We start from the raw sequence: 6,817 nt of genomic DNA, 5'->3' as shown, positions 1-6,817 counted from the left end.
GTTATGTTCAATAACACACAGGCTTTAATATTTGATCATGAAAGCTGCGCTCCTGGGCAAAGAGAAGGCTTGATCTCTTGAAACTGCCTAGACCATAGGCCAAAAAACTAAACCATAGATATGCTTTCCTTTGACTTGAATGGGAATTAATACTTGAGATTTAATTTCGGTATCAAGCACCCACTCTATATCAGCTGCATGCTTTCTTTCTCTTACATTTTAGCTTGATCTGCCATCTTGTTTCAAACTTCCCTCAAAAGATCATTCACCTAACTTATTCTTTACCAAACTGTGCCCTCTGTCTCCACTACTTCATTCCCTCTTTCCAGCCATCACAGTATCTTCTCTAGTACAGTTCGTTGGGTACGTCTCCCTTGCTTGCTCTCTGACTGTCAATCTATCACTGTTGTTTTCCTCATTTGCTCTCAGCTCTTGGGTTTTTCCCTCCCATCCTCACTTTGGCTTCCCTAAGATCACTGGAAGTCCTACCTGCTATCGCTTTAGCTTTTCTTTTCCTACCTGCTATTGCTTTAGCTTTTCTATGCGAGGACATTTCCTATTCTGCTTCTTTCCCTTGTACTCCTCACAAGTGACTCTCACAAGCTCCTGATGATTTCTTCCTAGTTCTGTTTTTAGTGGTGATAAGACTGACTTTGACCACATGTCATTTGGAAATCCGGTCTGGTTTTAGTGCCTTTCTTTTTTTTTAAAGGGATGATGTCTTAGTTAAATTGTATTTGTCAGAGATTGCTATTATTTCTATGCTTGCAAACTTACTCTTTGCTGTCAAATTACCTTCTTCTCCTCACCTGAAAAAAAAACACCCTCATTCCATCTTTGTGATATCTCTTCATGGATGTCCAACCATTAACTCAAATCCCCAAAGGATTTATATTTATAACCTTTATATTTGTAAAAATACAAACATGTTTTATTTTATATGTACATATATGAAGTATGCATGTCATACATAAAAAGAAGACAAACTTTTCCTTCTGTTACGTATTCACACATCCACATCCCATTTTTATCTCTGAAGGCAACTTTGCTTTCTTACTTCATTCAGACCTATAAAGGAAGGTATTTTTTTGGGTATCATCTTTGCCTCTCTTGCGTGTTACAGCCAATTGTTGAAGATTTTTCTGGTATTTCCAAGATTGAAGGTCTCTTCAGTCCAGGTAAAATTTTTCTAATTTTCTGTGTCAGTTATTTTAATATCTATCTGGGCATGGGAATTGCAGCCTTACCCTATTCAAATGTGCAGGACACAGCTGAAAAGGTTTTTTTTTGTTTGTTTGTTTTTTTCCCTCCAGGCCATTGCTTAGACTTTATCACTTCTTTAGCACATCACACACAAGCTTCATTTCACAGTTCCTTCCTAGCCCACCCACCTTCTTTCTTTCACTGTGAATATGCCAACTTTTTCCTCTGAAGTAGCCCAAGATGCCAATTTCTTTCTATCTTTTAATTTTTCATGTAAATACCATCATTCTTTTTCATGCTACCAACTTACCTCTGTACCCTCCTTCAAAATCTTCATCTTCTCTGTGCCTTTATAAAGGATTGTTAGGTGATGTGACCAGAAAGGCTGATGCTGACCAGCAGCATCTGGCTTCCTTATACTTCCCCCTCCATGAGCTGAGGTTCAGCTGGCTTTTATATAGCTGCCTAGTTTTAAAGTAATCATCCCTGAGTAGTGTCTACTGTCCGTGGCAAGACATCAGGATGGCTCACTGCGTTCTGTGATGTGAATCCAAGGCAGCGCAGAGAAAATTCTTGCTATTGCTACCAGGATGATTCACTGGCCAGCTGATGGAGGGAATCCATTTGTGACTTCATTGTATTTCTTCTTCTGTTACCTTAGAATCCCTGCATGGTAAGGCAAGGATGTTTGGTGGTTGTTGTTTTTTTTTTTCCTGTAGGTTTCTATATTGTCTTACTGCTAAAAGGAGTCCTGATCCATGATCAAGTCTCCTAGATCCTGTCATAATATAAATAATGTAGATGTGTCAATTTATAGATTAAAGTTTCAGGGTTGTTGTTTGTTTCCTAAGGCACAATCTTGTTCTATTGAAAAATCCTGAAAACTCATTAAATCACAAAATCTACATTCTTTCCCAAAACAGAGTCCCAGAGTTGGCCTTAAATTGTTTGCTAATAATAATAATTATTATTATAATTATAATAGTAATAATAATAATTATTATTCTATCTAAAAGCTCATTTTTTTAATTGAAAAATTTTAACTGGTTTTAAAGCTGTGAAGGATGCTCTGGTTTGGGGGCTGATAACTGGGTTTTCAGAACTGAATGTTTTTCCTTCTCGTCGGTTAATCCCAAAGAAATGCATAGAAAAGCTCACTGCTGGTGTTCCAATTTGTATTGATCAGCTGACCCACCCTTTGGCCAGCACTTGCACTCTAAATATTTTGTGTAAATTACGTAGCACTTTGACACTCAAAAAGCTACAGGCAAGTCTGTTGAGGTCTCTGTCATGTATGGCTGTGCCATGTTTAAATCTTAACAGATTTAAAAAAAAAAAAAGGTATTATCCAACAGGTCAGTGCTTTTTAAATGTCACCTGTAGCTCCCGTAATAGTCAATAGGAGCTTTGTCACTGTCTTTGATGAAGGAACATTTAAGACTTGATTTTTCTCGTGGTAAGGAGAATACTTTTAAAGAGGGAGCCGTAATATTTCTCAGTACTGCTGATGCCGCTGGCAGAAGGTGATCTGCTTTCCAAGCCTGGTGTGTCTCCAGTGGTGTGGTGAAAGCAGGTACCTTCCTGCAGCCCTGGACCTTGCAAGTGCCTTACTTCCAGCCATGCTTCCTTTCCCAGCCTTATAATTTCATGGTTAAACACTACTAATTTTTAATTTTTTTAAATGAAATTTGTTGGGTTTGGGTTTTTGTTTTGCCAGCAGATGGCAGTGGTGTAGGAGTGTTTGAACATAACCATCGGAAAAAAAAAGCTTTGCTGCAACTGTTTGCAGGCTGCTGTGTACTCAGTCTCTTCCAGCTGCGAGGGGATTATGAACATATTTCTCCTTGGTCTGCATAAATTGATTCATCTCATCACCGCTTTCTGATCAATTGATACGTTTTTGAAAGCGTGTTTTTGCCAATTACTTTCTCATGTGTGAAATGATACCAACTTGGGTATTAATGAAAATGGATGCTAATACAATAAACAGAAGTACTTTTTACACAGCCTTTCCCTAGTGACATGGGAGCATGGAGCATCTTCAGGCATTTTTACTTTTAGAAATGGCCAGGTGAACATTTTCTAAATTGTAAATTAGTCTTTTAAAAAATCTGTTTGTATCATGATGCAGGATTTAAAAGGAATTTGTTTTGGCAACTTTTAATTTCTAAGAATGCATCACTCTGCATTTATCAGGAGTGGCTTTATGGGAGGGGGATATAATGGGCTCTTAACCCCTTGTTTGCATGAGCGGATATGGGTCTTGCTTCCATCTCCTGTGATGTGGTCCTGACTCCACAGCCTCCTCCCACTCAGGACAGGGCTAGAGGGGGGTGCCCCTTTCCCCAGTGTCCTCTGCTGGTGAGTCATGCCCATCAACATACAGATGCCAGAAAGTATGTATTTCAGCCTCACACTGAAGCCCCCTACTCAACTGCTCTCTAAACCTGAACATACCTGCACTCTAAAAGTTTATTGATATTTGGATATTAATTAAAAATTATAAAAATGCATTCAATGCAAGGACAGAATTGTGTTAGTTTTGGAAGTGCTGAGCACCCCAGTACCTTATTTGTGCTTGAGCCTTTTAGGATTCAGGAAATTGAGTGTTTCTCTGCTTGTGTCCCTGACACAGTAGGCGAGACGCAAGACTGACTAACATAGACTGACAGAATAGGGTGCCTCATAAATTCAGTTGTTGCTTCTGCTCTTCTTTTTAGTGCAGCTGAAGTCTGATATCATGATGACTCTCTCTTATATAACATCTTATTTCTTAAGCGCACCGAGCATTTCTCAAAAGCTTTTGAAGTCATCAGCTCAGCTTCACCACACCACGCTCGCTTCCTAGTTGATGGAGGGAAAGAGGCAGATTGTCTCCAGTCATGACTCAGGTCTTACAAATATGGAAACAACTCCCAGAGGCTCTTCCATTTTTGTTGTGTAAAGAAGTTTTAAACTACGAGGCTCTAGCCTACTGCATCTAGACTTTCAACGTAGGCTTTTTGGTCAGTTGGCTAAACTTAGGTGACATAAATCTCTACCACAGCTAGAAGTTCGAGTGAAGAAAACCAACATGTGTAGCTATTCTTCATAGTCCTAGAGCTAATTTGGAAAAAAAACTCATTTGAGAAGGAATCTGAGAGACAAGCAGTTGTATAAGTAAAATTGGTTCAAGTGGGAGGTCTTGCACAGAATTATCAGTATGGATGAGAACATGAAAATAGCTGAGAAATTGCTAAATATAGATCAACTTTTGAATTTATCACCAGGAGTGCAGGAGGAGGCACAAGAAAAGAGAATAAATCCACAGGACAGGGGAAAGTAGGGAAGACATTTAAATGAGGGGACAAGAAATTCAGCATAGGGTTGGTGAGGTAAGGGCTGAATAAGTGGTCAAAAATGTTTGCAAGAAGATTTTAGGAACTGGAAAAATGATTGGCTATATAGGGAAGGAAGCAAGGAAGTCAAGTAGGAGGTGGCTGAGATGACTAGTATTCTTTTTCCCTTCTGTAGAAGATGACATAGGTGATATCTTCTTCCTTCACATGCCAAAAGCACCTTGACTCTATCTGCAAGGAAAAGTTGCTTGAAAATTTCATGCTACATATTGCAAGTGCACATTTCTCTGTAATAAATCCTACCCTATCCCTGTTTTCTGATCAAATTGTAATAAGTATATAAATATCATATACTTTTAAGTGTGAGAAAAAATACTTCTAAGAGACTGCCACATTAGACATGGCAGCCTGAATTTTCCTGTCTTTTCTTTATCGCCTCGGTTTGCTTCTCATGGCAATACAAATTATGGCCCTGCTGTGTGGCCACAAGATATAAGCTGAGGCAACCCATAGAAGGGATATATTGAATCACTGGTCCTACTGCTTACTAGCATCTGAAAATTAAAGCAGCTGTGGTTACTTCTGTTGCTCTTTTTAAGCTTCTGTCATGTTTAGGGAGGCAGTAATAAGTACCAGCTGCTACAAAAAAAAATGCTTTGGTCCTAAATTCAGAATCTTTTGGGGCAAAGCATTTTTCCATTACATTTTCACACTCATTTTCCTGGGGAGCAAGAGGCACCAAACAGTCCTGTTGCCAAGTATCTCTTATCAGCTAAAGCCAAGCATGTAATTGCTCATGTATTGTGAAATTTATATAGGCTACTGGCCTTTCTGAAATATGCAATAGTTAGGCTCTTCAACTTATTTCAATGTTTCACGCAGGAGTTGTGTGGAGGAATTCTGACTTCCACTTGGTAGCCTGCAGGTCATTTTCTGCTTCAAAATAATTGAAAATATGTAGAAAAATGAGGAGTTGTCAAAGATTAAATCAGTTCTTAAAGGAAAAAAAAATCATACTCAAATGCAAATCATGATTTGGTGGTTGTTTGTACAGCACTGAGCACACCAGGGTTCTGGGCTGGGGATACAGAATATTATTGCAATACAAATAAAGACTGCTCACACTTTAATAATTTAACATAGTGCTCACGGGGCCAGCGAACTGTATCAGTCAATGCTTTCTGTAAATACTGAAAACTGTTCACCTGAATTATCAGCATGCTTATGTAGCTCCAATATAGTTTACTTTGTACTATGCCTTTTAATTTTTGATAGCACTGCCATTTTGAGAGAGAATTTATGTAGTGTATTACAGAGAAGTAGGTATGTTGTACTTAAGGTGAAAATGGGTTCACTGCATCCAAGGAAAAATAAGAATTTGAGCGTCATTTCTCTATTCGCCATTTAAACCTATCTGTGAATAAAAAAGGAGGCACAAGTTTGCCCATAGAAGCATATGTGCGTCCCACAAATATGCAGGTACTCTTAGCCCCCACCCCAATTAACAGAATAATGGTGAAAAAACGTGCTTTCTAATCCTTGTTGGATGAAAATTATATGCAAGGTTCAAATCCAAAGGAAGAGAGGAGTAACAGGTAGAAGATGGAGGTAGGAAAGGGAGGAGTAATGAACTGTCTGCCTCGTTGTGTGGTTATTTCATCTCCTGCCTGTGAGGAGCGGTGAGGTCTCACACCATCTAACATGGTGAAGGGACTTTTGGGGCCAGAGAAGACTGGTGCTATGTGAGTAGAGGGGCTGGGACAGGGAAGCAGGGAGAGAGGAAAATCTTTACAGTTGACGGAAGCATTAGCAGCCAGCCTGCCAAAAGCACTGTAACAAGAAATGAGTGACATTGCAAATGAAGACAGATGTGCTTGCAACGGCAGGCAACCGTTTCAGTGAAAAGAAATGCCTTTACACCAGCAAGACAGGAGTAATGTTCTCTGTGAACCACACAGGTACAGGGCAGTGTACAGTGACCGTTAGAAAGAGATGCTGATTTCTTTTCAAGGTGTTGTGTACGCATACAGTATCTGCAGATACCTGTTGAAATGGTGTGCCTGCAATTCTGTTACAGTTGCATCAGTCACCTACCCTTTTGCTTGTGATTTGTGAAGGAGACGGAAGTTAAGCAGACAAGTAATGTTGCTATGTACTTTCTGCCCTGTTGATGGAAACCAGATTTTTATGAATCCAGTGATGCAGTAAACTCTACTAGAATATGCTTTTTATGATTACCAGAAATGTCATAACATTTCAAGGTACTAGCTTCTGAG

Source organism: Nipponia nippon, unplaced genomic scaffold (genome assembly GCF_047370975.1).
Source record: "Nipponia nippon isolate SJK-2023a ecotype South Korea unplaced genomic scaffold, ASM4737097v1 scaffold_1, whole genome shotgun sequence".
Classification (NCBI taxonomy): domain Eukaryota; kingdom Metazoa; phylum Chordata; class Aves; order Pelecaniformes; family Threskiornithidae; genus Nipponia; species Nipponia nippon.
The sequence above is the reverse complement of the archived record's forward strand: the minus strand, read 5'-3'. Positions refer to the sequence as shown.